Raw genomic sequence first — 20,796 nt, 5'->3', positions numbered from 1 at the left:
CATGAGATTACAGGCCACTGTAATATCACTTCACAATATCCGTCTTATGCGTCATTTTTGAATGTCAATAGCATCCGGACCTCTGTTTTGGCTTTGACTGTTTGGCCTGTATTAAAGGGCAATTCTAAATGCAAAAATCCTATTAAACGGCTAAGGACTTAACGCTGAACCCTGGTAGGGGTTAGGGTTCAGCGTCAAGTTCAGTAACGCTTCCTTCTCTCTACTTCCGCTAAGTCCAGAACGTTTCCAGTAAGGGTTCCACTCTTACTGGAAACATTCTTAAATCAATATATCATGGAAAGTAAAGATGGCCAGAAGCATTTATACATACTGGTATCCAGGATAGCCTTTACTTTCGGTGCCTCCGTAGCCAGGTGGGCTACGGAGGCACCGGTCTAATCAAGAACCCCGGTCTAATCAAGAAGCGTGTGCGTAGCACACGCTTCTTGATTAGACCGGGGTTCGAGCCCGTGACCACTAAATACGGAGGATGCGAAAAGGTCAGGGAATGGCCACCGCATATCCCCCGAGCAATATGGCCTTAGTTGCTAATGCTCCTAAAAACCAAACAACAAACCTTTACTTTCCAGTTCCATCATATTGATGCCATGGGACCCAAATCAATAAAAATCATATGAATAACCATTTACCTCAAAAACTTTTATAATTTTCTCAATACTCGACTTAAAATGAACGGTCAACATAAAACTAAATTTTGTTTTTCTGAGATTTCGGATTCCTGCCTTAATTGTATCTCCCCAACCCGCAACTTCAATGTTTGGCATGAGTTTTAGCCTCTTTCACACTCTCTAGTTCTAAATATATTTTCAGACTGTATTTCTTCCCTCCTCCACCAAAAAAATAATTCAAGAAAGAAGGGTTTAAGATTTATCCTAGTTTTGAAGTCCCGCTATTCAGATTAATGACCTTAGTGTGTGTGTGTGGGGGGGGGGGTGTAATCTTATACTGCATCACTGGCAAATGTGTGTATTCCAACATCGCCTCAGCCACTCTTGGGGGGAATTATTCCAACCTTCCACAATATGCTGTCCGAAGGTAAACTTACTGTTACTCCCTAAGATTTTATAGTTGTGACCTCTGGTTCTTTTCTCACTCATCAGTGAGAATATTCCTTCCTCATTCATCGTATTAATTATTAATTACCCTCGGGAGCCTTATACGCTTCAGTCAAATCCCCCTTAAGCTCTGCCACATCTTCTAAGCCGTTCCTCATACCGATAATGCTTGGTGCTTTTCACCAGTCTAGTCGTTAATTCCAGAATGTAAATTCTGGACTTTAGCGACCTCGTTGCACCTTCTTCAGAATGCCCGTATCTTTCTTTAGATGTGGTCTTCAGACCTGAAAATTTTTTTGCAGATACTTTTTCCAAATTAAGTTGCATTATCGGCTAATAGAGAGGGATGGTGACCTCGTCTCTACTTGCAAAATTCTGATAAATCATATTTAGAACACCATGTGCCCTTTTGCCATATGCTTACGCTACATATTGAACTTCATTTCTTCCTGTATCGTAATATCCAAATCTATCTCATGCAGTACATCTTTAATTCTGCCCCCTCAACAATCTAAAAACTACTCCTGGGTTTTTGGTCCCCCAAATTCAATACTTTGCATTTAATAGCGTTAAACTTTAGTTGCCATTTTTCAGACTGTACTTTCATCAGCCAGATCCTTTTGAAGCGGCATAGCCTAGTTCTAATCGTTAACCACCCTCTCAATCTTTTAAGTCGTCAACAAACTCCTACAATTTATTCTGTGTTCTCTCATCAGTATTTGGGAAGATAAGAAACGAGAGGCCCGAGCATTAATCCTTGAGTGACACCACTTACTGTTCCGGTCTTCTCTGAAAAGTACCCATTTATGACCACCCCTTTCTCCTGTCCTTCAACCAACCCCTAATCCGTTGATGGATCTTCCCGGTTATCCCGACCTACTTCAATTTATACAATAACCTCTCATGAGGAACTTGGTCAAATGTAAGCTGTATAAATGTATTAATTAATATGAATATTTATATTTACTAACCGGTTACACAAAAAGTCACCATTGCTTCTTCAGATGAAGTTAGACCTCATAGTTCTTCATTGATGGATCTTCTCTTATGAGTTTAGATATGAGTTGAGGAAGATCGCCATGCAGGTTCACTTCGATTTTCTGTAGTTTTTATTTTCATTTTCAAAGAAATGTGCCCTAACACATTTCTTTGTGTTAGGGCAGCGGTTCCCAAACTAGGGTCCGCGGATCCCTGGGGGTCCGTCGGCCTTTTCCAGGGTGTCCGCAAAACGACCCTCTGGAACTGGTCAAATTATTCGTTCTATGTATAGCAAATTGATGATAAATAAAGTTATTATGATATATTTATGTAAAAGTAAGAATAAAGTTGAGTTGTTTTAAACATAAAACTTTGAATTTTCTTTTCACAAAACCCAGTGTTCACACACAGAAACGTGTGTATATAGGGGGTCCGTGAACTTTTTTCATTTTGAAGGGATCCATAGATCTCAGTAGTTTGGAAATCACTGTGTTAGGGGATTATTAATTTGTAAAACGTTTTTATTTATTATTTACAGTACATATAGATACTCTTGACATTCGAATTTTGAAATTATTAACGGTTATTACGACCCATCCTGGTAAAACCAAGCTCGCACTTTTCGTAGTCTAACAACATTCCAAAATATGTTCTTAAAAAATTAGGTATTAACACTGTGATTCTTATCTTTACTAACAATAACAAATGAAATATTAGTGAGAGAGGAACTAATAGCTCCTCTTTATTGACTGATTATATTATTGAGGAAGTGACAACATTGATTTAACTCATTGTGCCGTGCACATTATACTAATACTGTACAGTGGCGTAGCTTAGTTTTTTGGGCCCTTAGATAAGAAATCATTTTGGGCCCCTTATTTTTATTAAAATAAATTTTAATTAGGTATAATATAAAAAATGTTGAATCATTTTAATAACATAAATATGTATTTTATTTACGCTTTCTTTATAATTTTGCAAATATCAAAAATATGAAAAATAATATTACAATATGATACTACTTATTAAATACAATTTGACCAACATAAAAATTATACTATAACTAATAAATTTACGAAAAAAGTTAAAATGTTACGTTTTGCGCTTTTACATTTGCGAAATCATTAATAATATCTTTTAAATCCATTTTACTGGCATATTTATGCTCAATAGCCAACATTGCAAGATTGCACATACTTTGGCCAATGGCATTTCTTTTATAATCTTTTATTATTCGTAATTTACTAAATGATCTTTCGGCAGAGGCAGCTGGCACGGTAGAGTAAAAAATAACATAAATAAAGTAAAAATTTCTGAAAAGTCACTTTCGAGGGCACTATATTTTCAAATTAACAAATAAAAAAATTGTCTGCTGATAAATCTTGTTTAATAAGTGTGATTAAATTACAATATTGAATCGGCAATTGGGGAGAGAGTACAGATGAACACTTTTTTATGAGATTTTCACACTCACTTAATATATCAGCATTTGACATATTATTTTTTTCGATTCTAGTATAGCAAAATAAATTTTTACTAACTTCATACTTTTGAAACGATTTTTAATTTGTATTATAATTTTGTCAAAAACATAATAAAAAACACTGATTTAAAAAAAAAAACTGATCTCTATTATCAAAAAAAAAAAAAAAAATCTGAAGCTAAATTCATCGTACTGCCTTTTCTACATTGTCGTTTGTCTTCAAATTTGGGATCTACCCCAAACCCTTGGCAATTTGCTCAGATTCGTATTTAATTTGTTCATATGAATTTCGAATGTTTTGTAAATTTTTACTGACTCAGTCCATAAAGAAGTACATTCATCAAGGTCTATACTCTATATCATGCTTCTGTAGAGTTTTTGAAGCATAATTAATATCACACATCACGTTATTCAAAAATATACAAATGAGAATAAAATGTCATCATTTGCTTCATTATTCTAAACGCTTCGTCTCGGTCTGCTTTTTTAGTTGATTTAAAATTAATTTCTGTCAAAGCTTTTATAATATCCACAAAACGAACTTTCACAGCTGTTAAGACTGTAATCTACCAAACCGGCGAGTAGGGTTGAGTTTTTTTAATGTAACTTCAAATTCTCCAGTAATTTTAGAAAGAAGATCCCATCTTTTTGTACTGTTTCCAAAAAAATTATACAAATTTTGAAGAATGTCGAAAAATGATGAAACGTTATTACAACAATTTACGCTATCATTAATAACTATATTTATATTTTGACTTGCACAGTGAATGCACTCTGCATTTCATTGTATCCTTTTAATGCGTGACTACACACCATTATAAACCCACTCTTGGCATTAGCCCCATCGTATCCCTGACCATAACATTTTTCAATGGGAATATTTAGTTTGTGTAATATTTTCATTATATTATCCGTCATCATTTCTGCCGAATGATCATTCATGTCATAGAATCCTAAAAACGTTTCACAAATTTCAAAATCTTTGGATTTTTCATTTTCGTCGCGAATTATGTGAACATGTACACTTAATTGATCTTTTTTTTTTTTTTTTTTTTTTGTGAGATCTTGAATAGTATTTAAAATTGATGAATAGAATGGTGCTGAATTAATTTTGAGTGTTAATTCTTTTATTAATTTGGTACCTAAACATTCTATCAACTCATTTTGGATAGTGGGGCTTAAATAAATTATTGAACCAGATGGCTTATTATTAATTTGTTTCATTACGTCATTATAGTAGGAAAGTAAATGGACTTGCGATAAAAAATTGCCGTTGTAATCTTCCGAAAATCCTTCCTGATGACCGCGAAATGCTAAAGAATTTTTAACCAACATAAGCGTTATCCGAAATGACCGTTCCAGTGCCATTTTCCCAAAATGAGGATCTGTATCTTACTTGTTCCTCGAGATCCTTATCAATCGTTGCGTTCTTTGCCATATTTCATGTATAGCACATGCATCGATACGACGTTGAGAAATACTGCGAGTTTTTATCCGAAAAGATAGATTTTTCCAACGTCGTAGTCTGGAACCCACTGATTTTTAATACATGTATTTGAAAACAGCCAGCATGGTTGGCAATATGCAGCATCTAAAATTCGTGAGTAGCACAGCCACAAACGAGGAACTGGACCATAGATTGAAGTAGAATAGTAGTACGTGTCACTAAAACTTCTAGTTTGTTGTTCAGGATCCCCTGGAAATGGTCCTTTAGGTCTCTGAGGTGACAAACTCATAACGTTTCTTTTGTTTCAGCGGAAATGTTGATGTCCACGTATTCTCCAAGATCGCTTGAGGGAATAAACGGTGCAATGCATTCAACTAATTTCCGACGAAGGCATATCTATGATTGTTGAATTATTTTCGTTTGATGAATCTGCTTGATTTAAATGATCCGCAGATATATTTACACCAGCAGCATTCTTTTCCACATTTTCCGTTTCAATACTGGTCTTTTCTTTACCTTCTTCTGGGCCTGATTCATTACTGTGTTTTGTAAAGAAATGATCTAATTTAGGTAATTTATTGATTACTTGTTCTTTTGCTTTCTTCATTGTTCTTTTTTGGGCTCCACTCTTTCCTTTTCATCTTTTTCTTTTCATCCATTTTTAACCATTCACTGTATGATTCGCCTCAAAGGTGGTACTTATGCATATGTCCGTTCTGATATTCCCTGTCAGAGACTTGGCAATTTGGAATCTCCTCTCTTTGATCTTCTCTGGCTTAAAATCTCTCTACCTCATTGTGTAAAATTCATCTGTTGTCTCTACCGTTCTCCCAACTCAACTAATCACTTGCAGCTCTTTGACTTCCTCTCATTGCAACTTGACTTTCTCCAGTCCAACTTTCCTAGGAGTTAGGTAATTTTCCTTGGTGATTTTAATGTTCACAACTCCAGCTGGCTTCCTTTTTCTAGTCACACCGACCCAGCAGGTCGAGATGCTGAGGCTTTTGCAATTATTAATGACCTAGCACAGATTGTTCATTTACCTACAAGAACACCGGACAATCCTAATCATACAGCCAACACGCTTGATCTTTTTCTCACAAACAACCCTTCTAAGTACACGGTCGAAGTGAGAAGTCCTTTAGGCACTTCAGATCACAACTTGGTGATTGTCTCTTCTCCAATGGAACCTTTATCTCATGGCTATTCCCAACCTCGTGTTGTTTGGCATTACAAGAATGCAAAATGGGATGACCTGCGAGACTTCTTTTCTTCTTTTCCTTGGTCGGATTACTGTTTCAAAAGTTCTGATGTCAACGTTTGCTCAGATCGTGTCAGTGAAATTATTTTTGCAGGAATGGAATCCTTTATCCCACACTCCACTTTAAAATCTCGTCCTTTATCTAAACCTTGGTTTTCCAATAAATGTGCTAAGGCTGTTCAAGAGAAGAATGTTGCATATCGTAATTGGCTTGTTTCTAATTCTTCAGTTTCATTTTCTGCCTACACCAAAGCTCGCAACAGTTGTAAAGCAGTTATTAATCACTCCAAACTAGAGTTTGAACAGGCTAAGAGTAGAAAACTTGCTTCTTGCCTTAATGGTAGCCGAGCATTCTGGTCTCTTGCCAAAGCTATTGGCCGCAACTTTTGCCCATCTCTGCTCCCACCTCTGTCCAAACCAGATGGTTCTGTTGTCACTTCAGCCAAGGATAAAGCTGACCTGCTAGCATCCCATTTTTCTTCCAACTCATGTATTAATGATCTTGGTAAAACACCTCCCACCATTCCCAACACGCTCCATTCAATGCCTCCTGTGGTCTTCCGTCAAAAGGATGTCAGAAGGATTTTAACGAATCTTGATGCTAAGAAAGCTCCAGGTCCCGTGGTATTTCTCCACTTGTTCTCAAAACCTGTGCTCCTGAACTTACTCCTATTCTTTGCCGCCTTTTTTCGCTTTCTTATTCCAAAGGTGTTTTTCCTTCTGCTTGGAAATTTGCTCATATCCAGCCAGTTCCTAAAAAGGGTGGCAGATCCCTCCCATCCAATTATCATTGCAATTACTTCTACTCTTTCTAAAGTAATGGAAAAATCAATTAACTGCCAACTCTTAAACTACCCAGAAATCTTCCGTTTGATCAACGATCGCCAGTATGGATTCCGTCTGTGTCGATCCACTGGTGATATTCTGGTTTATGTTACCCATTTATGGACTAATTCAATGTAAAGGTTCGGTGAAACACAAGTAGTTGCTCTTGACATCTCAAAGGCTTTTGATCGTGTTTGGCATAAAGGTCTTCTAAACAAGCTTCCATCTTATGGTTTGCCAACTGTTTTTAGTAATTGGTTATCCAGTTTTCTCTCTGATCGCTCACTGAGGGTGATGGTAGATGGCTCTCTGTCTTTTAGCTTCTCCACTAATGCTGGTGTCCCCCATATTAATGACCTTCTTCCATTGACTGGAAATCCTATCCATAGTTTTGCCGATGAGAGCACATTGCATTCCACTTTACATTTTGAGAAACCTTGTCCTGCTCAATCAGCTTCAACTTCTCGAAAATCTGCTACCAATTCCTTAAATGCCGATCTTCAGGTAATTCTCTAGTGGGGCAAAGACAACTTAGTCGATTTCAACCCTTCTAAAACTCAGTCTTGTCTTATATCTCGCAAAAAAGGATTCTTCTGCTCCTATGCTTATCTTTAGTGACACTACGATTTCTAGGCAAAATGATATATCTCTTTTGGGGATTACCCTGACTTCTAATCTCCCTTGGCACAAGCACATTACAAATATTGCTTCCTCTGCATCTAAAAAACTTGGTTTTCTCTTTCGCTCTCGGCGTTACTTTTCTTCCGAACAGTTGCTCACTCTGTATAAATCGCAAATCCGCCCTGCCATGGAATATTGTTCCCACATCCGGGGTGGTGCCCCACAAAACCTCTCTCAGGCTTCTTGATTTTAGGTTAATTAATGAATCATTTCTAACAGAGTCTCTCCACTCTCTTTCTCATAGAAAGCGAGTGGAGAGACTCGCTTTCTATGAGAAAGCGAGTCTCTCCACCAGCCAACATCGATTTACTGTCCAACTTCAAACCCACAGAACCCTTTTCATCTTCCTCATTTATTCATTCAACTGCCGTTTTCTGGAACAACCTTCCTTCATACATATTTCCTAAAAATTACAATCTACAGAGGTTCAAGTCCAATGTCAACAAATATCTTCTTTCGTCTTCTCAACCTCCAACCCAAGTACGGTACCAAGTACTATAGGTTCTAATACCTCTCGTGTTTGGGGTTCACATAAAAAAAAAAAAAAAAAAACAACTAAAAATTTTATTAATTTAATTTTAAACTTTATATTTTAAATAAAAATAGTAATAATAAACAAATACATTTTTGTATGTCAATTACTGTTTTTATAATGACTTGAACTTGAACAAACTTGAATTGAAATTAATCAACTAACAACTTTTGATGGCTAAAGTTCGTCTACGTGGTACCTATCCCCCCTGTCCTCTTGTCAAGTTGGGGAATCTCGAACACCATACGATATGACGCATACACATACAATAACCAAAAGGGTGTCTGATCACTATACAAAGTTGCATTTGTAAAAACAAAATAAAGACTGCCGTCGCTTGGGTTTGTTGTATTTTGGCGATAAGATATAAGAAGGATTCCTTCCTTTTTTCTAGATGTATCACATTGTTGAAGAGCTCTTTGAGAAAAATATTTTCATTACGTGTTGCGTCTGTCTATAGGCCCTAGTGTAGTAGCGGCGGCCCCTACTTGCATCTGTTTATGGGCCCTGGTGAAGTATGGCCCCTAGGCTTTGCCTACTTTTGCTATACGGTAGCTACGCCCCTGTACTGTACCTAAAACGGGTCCGCCAAGAACGCTATACCTGGGTCCCCAAGAACCTAGATCCTCCCCTGGCGCTTACGATGAACGGAAATTGATCACGTGGAAGGCAGCTACGCTAATCACTATCACATGCTATTTAATGTTATTTGGTTTTTAGGAGCATTAGCAACTATGGCCATACGGCTCCGGGGATATGCGGTGGTCATTCCCTGACCTTTCCGCATCCTCCGTATTTGGTGCTCACGGGCGCGAACCCCGGTCTAATCAAGAAGTGTGTGCTACGCACTGCTGCTCATGCCCACCTGGCTACGGAGGCGCCTGCTATTTAATATGCAGACTTCTGTTACTGTTGAACGAATTATAAATAACGTACGCTGTGTAGACAGATGTGACTGATGAGGTGAAGGAAAATGCAGTATACAGAGAGAAACGTCCAATTGTATATGACAATTTTTAAGTAAGATACTTGAAGCATGATTTCTCCCCTGATGTAATACAGAAATAAATTTAAAAGAAAAATAGAAATTAAAATTAAATGGAATGGTAGTCTGTTGTCTGATTTTCCATTTAATTTTATCTGTGGTCATTAAGCATGCATGTCGCACTTTCGAATTCGTAAACCATCAGAATAAATGTGCTGCACAATGTTAACTCAGTGTTGCTAAACTGGTTGTTCATGACAGCCAGTATAATGATGTTTAATCATATTTATATAAAAACAAAAATTGTGGAGTGTTTTAATTTCAAGTATTACGTTGAAAGGTTTGGGCTCGAGCAGTCGTGGCCGAGTGGTTAAGGCGATGGACTTGAAATCCATTGGGATATTCCCTCGCAGGTTCGAATCCTGCCGGCTGCGTGCCAATGTTTTGCTTTCTCTCACCTTCATTATTGTCAACAAAAAGAGGTGTGTTTTCTATAGTTAAATCCATGATTGGCATCTATCGATTAGGGGGAAATTGGTTTTCTTGTTCCTAGTAGTGGCTCAGTGTAACTTTTAAATACAGAGTTGCGCACATTGCATGTAAATACACTGGATAGTGTAAAGCAGGCTGTTCTTTGTATCGTGAACTGGAAGGAAGCAACATTTTCAATTCCCAAGCAGTTATACAAAATTTGCCCCTTGCTTTGAGCGTGTCTATCTTTTATTGAAGAAATGCTACCAAATTTAACTTTCCATCTTTTTAAATATACACAGTTTATTTTTCTTCTTTTTATTAGTATGTTGATTAGAATTGCTGATATTGTCGTTCACCGTCGTGTTTTTTTTTTTTTTTTTTTTTTTTGAATATAAACGATATGTACTCACAGAAGTTAAATGCAAATGAAGAAATATACTGGCTGTCCATTTTGCTAGGCCCAAGTTCTCACAATTTTCTGTTTATACTTATGGGCCTAAAAAAGGTTTAGTGAAGTACTTTGGACGATATTTACCGTATTACCCATACTGTTGGTATACAGCAGGTGGGATCTTTTGTTTTAAGTGTCGGTTTCTGCGTCATAAAAAATCAAATCAATTCAATGCGGGAACTTTTCCATCGCTTCACAATAGCATAATGGAAGATCCATCAGAAAACATCACTTTCTATTCTTTCTGAGCCATTTTTTTTCGATGTTGACACCACTGTAGTGTTTTTTTTTTTTTTTACACCTCTTCTCTTTTTTTTTTTTTTTTTTCTCTCTTCCCACATTAAGGTGTGCGGAGTGGTCTTCGATTGTCACAATTCATTTTTTGCAAATTTACGTACATTGTACCAGTGCTAATGATTGCGAAGTCTCAGCAATGAGGGAATCATTCAATTTTGCGGTCGGTGTGCCACGGTTGTCTTTAACTTTAACAACCCTTTCCAAACAGTGCACATCTCGTTTTGTCACCCTATACAGTACTTGCGGATGCATCTGCTTTTGTTGGTGTCTGTTTTTTTCTGCAATTCTCCGTTTTTAGAATACTTGAATAACAACCGACTTGGAATGCTCAACAACAGTAATAACGATTGTTCATATAGGAACAGCGACTAGACACGCACTCACGATTATGCGTTGTGTGAAGCTGGCAAAATACTTTTTTCTTCAGCTTCAAACACAATAGACATCTCTTTACAAACGAAGTTAGAAATATTAATTACAGAAAAAAAGATCCGACTCCCCCCCCCTTAACCTCCAAGGTTTCCAGTGGAATGAAGACGGCCCTGGTCATAGCGTTAATTGTTATCATTTCGTTGAATAGAGTAAAATTTCGCCATTCTATGTGTATTGTAGGTGTAGTCTTTTCCAAGCCACTGAACCTGTACGTAAAAGAGGAATGACCGGAGTTATAGTTGTAAATTTGAATTAAGATGACAAGCGAAATGTAGGCGACGGTGGTATAGTGGTTAGCATAGCTGCCTTCCAAGCAGTTGACCCGGGTTCGATTCCCGGCCGTCGCAGTTGTATTTTATTTTATTATTATTTTTTTTTTCCCTTTTATTACTCCAGCGATAGTAAACAAAATGGCGTTTCCCACACTTTTTATCGATCGATCTCGTGCATATATGGTTGCTTTTATTTTCCTAAAAAAACAAGTCCCATCACAGAAGTCTTCATCGGTTATAATAAAATGGCTAAGTATGTAGTAATTATAATACCTCGACAAATTTCAAGTAACTTGGTGACTTTCCCAATTTGACTGATGCGCCTCGTGTTGTCGCGTGTAGGGTTTTGAACGATTCATACTACACAACAAAATGTTAAAAAATATATCCTTGTTGATGTTCCGTGCTTTTAATTTATTTTACTTTGTGTATCTTTTTTTTTATTATTTATATTTTTATCGCTTTTAGTATATTTTTTGTCGTTCTCGAATTATTTTTAACTTAAGTTAAGACGTTATTCAGTTGGATGTTTTCAAGTCATTTTATTATTGACAAATTATTAAATTATGCTTTAAGTAGGGAAATGAAAAAAAAAAAAAAAAAAATACAATCTTTTTTATACTCTAGTATAACTCTAAGGTGGCCAGAGAAATTTGCGAAGAAGTTGTAAATTGTTCTGGTCGTCCTAAGAGATGTTTTCATTCAAGTATAAACAAAAAATTTATTTACTTGAATGAAAACATCTCTTATGTTGGACTAAAGATGAATATGGCTAAAACAAAAGTAATGATGAACAAGTATGCCACGGAAAGGGAAATAATGATTGAAGGAGCAGTAATTGAAAAGGTGGAGTCATATATTTATCTGGGACAAGTTATTAGCTGTAATAATGATAAATGGCTGGAAGTCAAGAGAAGAATAAATTTTGGATGGATAGCATTCAGGAAATATAGTCACATACTGAAGAGCAATATCCCAGTTTGTCTGAAACGTAAAATAATGAACCAATGTATACTCCCCACCATGACTTATGGAAGTGAAACTTGGGCATTCACCAAAAGAATGGAAGAGAAGCTGAGAACTACACAGCGAAGAATGGAACGAATTATATTGGGAATCAGACTGTTAGATAAGAAGAGAAACACATGGATTAGGCAGCAAACTCAAGTAAAGGACATTCTTATCAAAACTAAAGAACTAAAATGGTCTTGGGCAGGACACATAGCTCGAAAACATGATGACAGATGGACTAAGAAAATAACAGAATGGTACCCAAGAGGAGCTAGAAGAAAACCTGGAAGACAAAAGGCGGAGATGGATAGATGAAATTCATGAGTTTTTGGGTAGTAAATGGATGGCCAGTGCTCAAAACAGAAGGAACTGGAAAGTTGCTGGAGAGGCCTTCATCCTGCAGTGGATTGAAAATGGCTGATGATGATGATGATGATGTTTTCATTCAAGTATAAACCCCCCCTCCCCCAGCCTCAAAGGTTTCGAGTGCAGGACCTCGGATGGAATGAAGACGGCCCTAGTCATAGTGTTAATTAAATGGCATTTAGTGATCATGCGAGTTCGAACAACTGCCAACTCAAAACTTGTGCACTATTTCTTTCCCAACCTCCCCATGTTGATCACAAGTATGTTACCACGGTACTGCAGCTAGTCACCTATAAGATCTCCGCGAGGGGGAAGAGAGAGAGAGAGAGCTGAATTTAACACATAATTGGAAGGGACTGCTGTGGACACTAGGATCTGGGCAGGCATGACTGCTGTGTGGTATATTGTCGAATTCAATGAATCCTAAGTCAGAATTTTTAGGAATGTAATAGCCGATAATACTCTACTCAGTAGAGGGTAAATAGTATTGAATTTTCTTCAGAGTGAGGACATTTTTCTAATGGAGCAGAGTTCCTAGACGTCTGGAAAGCTGAATCCTATTCAACGTGTGTGGGCGGACTGGGGGGGGGGTTGTTTTCATTCAAGTAAATAACATCCTCTGAATACAAAATTCATATTTCGTCGTTTTTATTTTATATATATTTATTTTACGTACATTTTAATTTAATTGAATTGTAATCAATAATTTAAAATTTAATATAGCAAAAATATGATATGAATATTAAGAATTGTTAATGGTAGACTTGTTCAATCTTTCAATCCCGGCATGGCGGGATTTATCGGAAAGAAGAGTAGAGTCGCAACAGGGCCCCAGTGTCGTGGGGCCCTGTTTCGACTGAATTTCTGAATTAACTGAGTAATCCTTCTATTGATCATAGGTCTGACGGTAGATAGGCAGACAAATCTCTTTCCTTATTGTGCAAATTTTGCATTACTCTTTGTCTTGAGTATTTTCAGGCTGAAAACCCAGTCTCTCATTGGTAGAAAAAAAAATTCCATGAATAAACCCAGACTTGCTAGTAGTTATAAGGAATATATCAAGTCTTGATATATTCCTTATAACCATTGATCCGTAAGTAATAAACCATTGATCCGTAAGTAATAAACCATTGATCCGTATAAAACCGCTTTAAAAGACTTTAAAAAAACTTGTTTATAAATGAAAATAAACAATGTGATGGAAGTCTGATGGCTCAGAAGGACCGATTTTCACTGTTTATTTTTATAAACAATTTTTAAGTAGGATTCATGAAGCATGATTTCTCCTCTGATGAAATATATAAAGAAACTTTTTTATGTAATATATATAAAAAATAAAAAAATAAAATTAAATGGAATGGTAGTCTATTGTTTAATTTCGTCTGTGGTCATTAAGCATGCATCTTGCACTTTCGAATCCGTACACCATCATAATAAATGTACTGCCCAATGTTAACAGCCAGTATAATGGTGTGAATCAGATTTATATAGTGATTTATATAAAACCAAAAAATTTAGTGTTTCATTTCACGTATTACATTAAAAAGACTGGATACAAAGCAGTCGCGGCCGAGTGGTTAAACTTCAGTGTATATTCCCGCACAGGTTCGAATCCTACCAACTGCGTGTGTTATTTATTCACTTTTTCTTTCTCTCACACTTGTTTTCAACAAAAAGTGGTTTCTGCTTTATAGTTAACTATAAAATATCGGTGTAAATACACCGTAAAAATAAACTACATTCGTAGTATAAAGGCACCATTCAATTGTATCTCATGTTGTGAAAGTAGTCACGATATGAGATATACAGTAATTAAATGGATGACTTTACACTACGAATGTAGTTTATTTTTATGAGCTAACTATGGTGTATTTACACCGATATTTTATAGTTAATTCACGCTCATTATGCCTTGTGCATTTATATTTTTATTGCTTTATAGCTAAATACGTGATTGGCATCTTTCGATTAGGGGGAAATTGTTTTTTCTTTTTCCTAGCAGTGGCTCAGTGGTCACTGTTAAAATACAGAGTTGCGCACATTGTATGTAAATACATTGGATAGTATAAAGCAGGCTGTTCTTTGTATCGGAAGCGTCTTGTTTCTGTTCTTGCAGATCATCGATCAAAATTATTTTTTAATACAAAAAATAAATTCCTGTGCTTGATTTTCACCTTGTCTCAAAAGAAGAAAAGAGGGCCGTCATTTAAGATTTTTGATTCGTTTCATGGGGACTAGTCCATCTAAATATTGTGAGGAAAACTAGGATTCTTTTAGTTCATAAGATTCAGGTAATATTAATAATCTTACGCCTAGTAATAAGCTAAGTAAGGTCCGAGGATTTTTCAAAGTACAACATGGGAACATTATTTAAGAAAAGCATTAGCATTAGTATTAGTAGAGGCATACGATGCAAGAAAGCAAGTTTATGCAGCATCAGCCAAAAAAAAAAAAAAACCTCCCATTTCACCCCATTTCACCTCCCATTTCGTTCCAAATGCCTGTCCAGCCCAGCCATAAATTTATTTAGGCTATCATTCCACCAATCAACCACCCGCTGGCCAAAGGCAAACTTCAGCACATCTATTTTACAACTGTCTTTCCTCAGTTTGAACCTGTGCCCCCTCAGGCTCTTAATCTGAGCAAGAGGGAGAATCCCATCAGCATTCAGCTTGCTCAACCCATTCAAGGCCTTATACACCTCAATCAGATCACCTCTCAGGTGCCTACTCTCCAGACGCTGCAATTTGAAGAACTTAAGCCTTTCTTGGTAAGAGCACTCCTTTATTCCCCTCACCAATCTTGTTGCTCTTCTTTGTACTCGTTCTAACAACTCTACATTCTTCTTGAAATGAGGCCTCCAGACCTGTACGCAGTACTCTAGGTGTGGCCTCACCACTGCCTTGTATAACGGGATAATCACCTCCCTGTCCCTGCTAGCAAAATTCCTATATATCCTTGACAAGACTCCATGATCTGCCCTGGCAGCCCATCTCTTCTGCTCAACGAACTTCATATTCGACTGCACAATTACCTGAGGTGCTTTTCACTTTCCACTTCCCTGAGTGTCGTACCACACAGTTGGTACGTTTCTCTTCGGTTATTGCTACCCATATGCAGTACTTTGCATTTGTCAATGTTAAACTTCAGTTGCCACTTCTCAGCCCATTTGCCAAACTTATCTAGATCCAGTTGGGGTAGTATACTGTCTTTACTGTCTTTAACAACCCTGCCAACCTTCGTATCATCTGCAAACTTGAACATTAAACGTGATATACCTTCATCGACATCATTGATAAATATACAAAACAACAATGAGCCCAACACCGAACTCTGGGGAACCCACTAATAACATTTGTCCCCGAAGAGCAGTGTCCATTGATCACCACTCTCTGTCGTCTCCCACTCAACCATCCCTTTATCCATTGTAGCAACTTACCCTTAATGCCATATATCTTCAATTTGTACAGCAGTCTTCCATGTGCAACAATATCAAAAGCTTTCCTGAAATCCAAGTATATATCAAAATTATTTTTGGCATTCAGTTCCTTTGTGATCATATCATAGTATACAATCAAATTGGTGTGACAAGACCTGCTTTTAACAAACCCATGCTGTGTCTTAACTATTAATGCAGTCTTGTCTAGATGATCCTGTAATGCTTCTTTAACAGTGATTCCATTATTTTCCCGGGAACACAAGTTAAACTAACAGGTCTATAGTTACTTGTATCACCTTTTGAACCCCCTTTTTAAATTGGTGATACATTTGCACACCTCCAGCCCATGGGGGGACTTTCCCCTGAGTCCAAGGAAGCTCTCATAATTATGGCTAAGGATTTGCTTACTTCCTTTGCTGCATCCTTTAATATAACTGGATAGATCCCATCCACCATAGGTGACTTTTTTATGTTTAACTTCAACAATTTCTCAGTTATTTTGCTCTCAGTTATTACAAAATCACTTAGCTCCCTGTTAGAGTTTGATAAACGTCTGGTACTCCCCTCATTAACAACTCCTCATGTGTGAATGTAGATGGAAAATACTCATTCAGTTTATCAGCTACCCGAGCATGATCATCAATAGTCAACCATCTGTGTTAAATGGTCCAATCTGATTCATTACTTTCCTTCTAAGGTTTACATAAGTATAGAACTATTTGCTGTTTTTTTTTTTTTTTTTTTTTTTTGCATCCTTTGCCAAGGATTTCTCGTATTCTGCCTTCGCCAGCATAAACTCCTTTGTGACTTGATTACAGACTAGATTATATCTGCCATAGATAGGCTTCTGTGTCATCTGATACTTTATATGCATCCCATACATTTTTATTCTCTGCCATGAGCCTCATTAATTCTTCTGGCATCTATTTAGGCCTAAACCTTGAACGGTATTTCTTAGTTGGAATAAAAAGCCTAATAGCCTCCAAAATTAAGTCCGTGCGGGCTTCCCATTTAGAATTCAACGTTGATAACATTATCAGTTGATTCCACTGTACAGAATTTAAAAACTGTCTGAGACCTCTGTAGCCACCTTTACGAAAGCAAAAGCCCTTCCCTTTAGCCTTGATGGTAGTTACATCTTTTAAGTAATTCCCACATCAGTACATTGTGATCACTGTCACCCAGTGGTTCCTTTATCTGCAAATTCTTAATGCATGAATAATCACTGCTGATAACCAGATCAAGAGATATTACCCTCTCTGGTTGCCTCTCGAATATGCTGCTGCAGAGAACAATCATCCAATAAATCCACAAAAGTCTTGCTAGTGTGCGAGTGACCACTCCACAAGTTCCAGTCGATATCTAGAAAGTTAAAATCCCCCATGACAAGACATTCTGATTTACTGGCCCACTCTATTTCTCTGCACAATTGCTCATTATACTCATCAGATTCATTAGGCCTATAACACACACACACACACACACACACACACACACACACACACACACACACACACACACACACACACACACACACACACACACACACACACACACACACACACACACACACACACACACACACACACACACACACACACACACACACCTACTCTCATTTTTCCTATCCTAGTGCTTATATCACACCAAACAGATTCAACATTGCATTGTCCACCAAAATCAATTGGATGCACTTCCTTAGATTTTATGTGTTTCTTAACTAACAGTATAACCCCTCCTCCCTTCCTGGCTTGTCTATCCTTTCTGTACACATTGTACTCCCTAAATTCCAATTCTGCAATGCTTATGTCTGCGTGACTCCACGTCTCTGATATCCCGACAATATCTGCCTTTGATGTTTTGACTATCATTTCAGGCTCATCAAATTTATTAACTATACTCCTAGCATTGGTGTACATGCAAGTATATATGCACCCGTTTCTACTCTTAGTTACCCTACCACAGCCCATGTATTTATTTGTTCCACCGTGACTCCCAGCAGTCCTGGAAATCTCCATTGCCTTGCTTTCCAGGCTTCTGCTTATTCTAATAGAAGCAGTGCAAGAATCAGTTTTGCCTCTGCTTGCAGCCACTCTTAACCTTTTAGTCTGTATCCCCCCAAGCTAGCAGTTTTTCGACCCATCTGAAAGGAGGAATTATCTCTATGATGTCTTGGGAAGATGGCGCAGTGTGAGCTAGGAAGAAGCAACATTTTCAATTCCCTAGCAGTTATACAAAATTTGTCCTTTGATTTCAGTATGTCTGTCTTTTAATGAAGAAATGCAATCAAATTTAACTTTCTATCTCTTTATATATACACATAGTTTATTTTTCTTCTTTTTAGGAGTATGTTGATTAGGATCGCCGGCATGTCGTTTGCAGTCATTTTCTAAAATATTAACAATATATACTCGCAAAAGTGGCGTACAAAAACTTGCATCACTTGTGAATTTTGCAAATAATGTGTTTTGCGCTGTATTGTGGGTTACAGAAATGTTCGAAATGCATTTGTTAGATGGGATATATATCTCTGTGAATGAAATCCAATAAAAAGACTCGACCTGACATACCTCATCATCATCATCAACCATTTTCAATCCACTGCAGGATGAAGGCCTCTCCAGCAACTTTCCAGTTCCTTCTGTTTTGTGCAATGACCATCCATTTGCTACCCACAAACTCATTAATTTCATCTATCCATCTCTGCCGTTGTCTTCCCGGTTTTCATCTAGCTCCTCTTGGGTACCATTCTGTTATTTTCTTAGTCCATCTGTCATCATGTCTTCGAGCAAGGCCATTTTAGTTCTTTAGTTTTGATAACAATGTCCTTTACTTGAGTTTGCTGCCTAATCCATGTGTTTCTCTTCTTATCTAACAGTCTGATTCCCAATATAATTCGTTCCATTCTTCGCCGTTTAGTTCTCAGCTTCTCTTCCATTGTTTTGGTGAGTGCGCAAGTTTCGCTTCCATATGTCAAGGTGGTTCACAGCTTCTCTTCCATTGTTTTGGTGAGTGCCCAAGTTTCACTTCCATAAGTCAAGCATTGGTATACATTGGTTCATTATTTTACGTTTCAGACAAACTGGGATATTGCTCTTCAGTATGTGACTATATTTCCTGAATGCTATACATCCAAAATTATTCTTCTCTTGACTTCCAGCCATTTATCATTATTACAGCTAATAACTTGTCCCAGATAAGTATATGACTTCACCTTTTAAATTACTGCTCCTTCAATCATTATGTCCCTTTCTGTGGCATACTTGTTCATCATTATTTTTGTTTTAGCCATATTCATCTTTAGTCCACAATCCTTACTAACTGTGCATAACTGATTAAGATTTTCCTCTAATTTTTTGGGATCGTGGCTTATGACCACAATGTCATCTGCAAATCGTAAATGGTTTAGGTAGTCTCCATTCGCATTGACTCCTTTCTGAGACCAGTCTAATCTTCTGAAAGCTTCCTCAAGGGCAGCAGTAAACAGCTTCGGAGATATTGTGTCTCCTTGTCGAACTCGTTTCTTGATTTTAAATTTTCTGCTGTCTTTGTCTAGTCTAATAAAGGAGGTAACGTTCTCATATATGTTCTTCAAAATAATAATATATATGGGGTATCAATGCCTTGTCTTTCCAGTGCCCCAAACATTGCCTTATGCTGTATGGAATCAAATGCCTTTTCATAATCCACAAATGACAGGCATAATGGTGTTTTATATTCATTTGGTTTCTCCATTAGCTGTGATATTACTTGAAGGTGATCCATAGTTGAGAATCCTGTCCTAAAGCCAGCTTGCTCCCTCGGTTGATTCTCATCAAGTATTCTTTCTAATTTGTTGGTAATGACCCTTGTGATCAACTTGGAGATGTGAGATAACAAGCTAATTGGTCTATAATTTCCAATTTCTGATTTATCTCCTTTCTTATGCAGCAAAACTATGATGGCATTATTCCACTGCTTAGGCGTCACACCTTTTCTAATGCATTTTGTGAAGAGCCTTGCCAGTTTTTGTGTCATGTCTCTTCCTCCCAATTTTAACAACTCTACAGTAACTTCATCTACCCCCGGAACTTTTTGATTCTTCATTTTCTTCAACGCACGTTCTACCTCATCAGGAAGAATATCGGGTATGTTGTATGTTGCTAATTTGCGATCCATCTTCCACACTGCTGGTATCATTCCCTCTCTCCTTGTATAATTCTCTATAGTAGTCTTCTGCTATTTGAATTATGCCTTCTCTGCTATTTATAAGTAAACCATTGCTATTCTTCAGTTTCAGTATCATTTGTCTTTCTGCATTACTGCTCATGGCTGATAATTCAAGTCCTTTGTTTTCCCTTAATGCTTTTTCTACTTTTCTTGTGTTAAATCTTCTTATGTCCTCTCTGAGTCTCTTTCTAATGGCTTTGCATAACTCAGTATACTCAATTTTCTCCTTGTCAGCGTTTATCTCGATCTTCATTTGTCGCCTTCGGTTCATCATAACAAGTGTTTCTTGACTAATTTTTTCTTCTTTGAATTTCTTTTTCCCTATGGTAATATTCCTCGTTTCTTGGGCTTTATCACTTTTAGAAAGTTGCAATATTCCTCGTCGATATCTTGGTCCTGAGCAGTCTGCTGAAGCTCAAACTTGTTCTTAAGTTACAGTACATACTGCTTTTTCTCCTCTTCAGTTATCTCAAAGACCTTAGTATTACTTACTCGAGTCAGTTTTTTCCTTTCCTTTCCTACATCTCTATCAAGTGTACATCTTACCATTCTGTGATCACTTCCAACATTTACCTTA

General features: G+C 37.1%; 2 non-coding genes across 2 annotated transcripts; both read left to right on the top strand.

Moving 5' to 3' along the window:
- Positions 1-9,620: 9,620 nt before the first annotated feature.
- Positions 9,621-9,702, top strand: TRNAS-UGA (transfer RNA serine (anticodon UGA)). The gene has a single exon. It is a non-coding gene; the product is annotated as a tRNA-Ser (tRNA).
- Positions 9,703-11,197: 1,495 nt separating this feature from the next.
- Positions 11,198-11,269, top strand: TRNAG-UCC (transfer RNA glycine (anticodon UCC)). The gene has a single exon. It is a non-coding gene; the product is annotated as a tRNA-Gly (tRNA).
- Positions 11,270-20,796: the final 9,527 nt, after the last annotated feature.

Source organism: Mastigoproctus giganteus, chromosome 5 (assembly GCF_048544385.1).
Source record: "Mastigoproctus giganteus isolate SK-2022 chromosome 5, ASM4854438v1, whole genome shotgun sequence".
Taxonomy (NCBI): domain Eukaryota; kingdom Metazoa; phylum Arthropoda; class Arachnida; order Uropygi; family Thelyphonidae; genus Mastigoproctus; species Mastigoproctus giganteus.
Note: the sequence above shows the minus strand (reverse complement) of the source record. Positions and strands in the feature narration are given on the sequence as shown.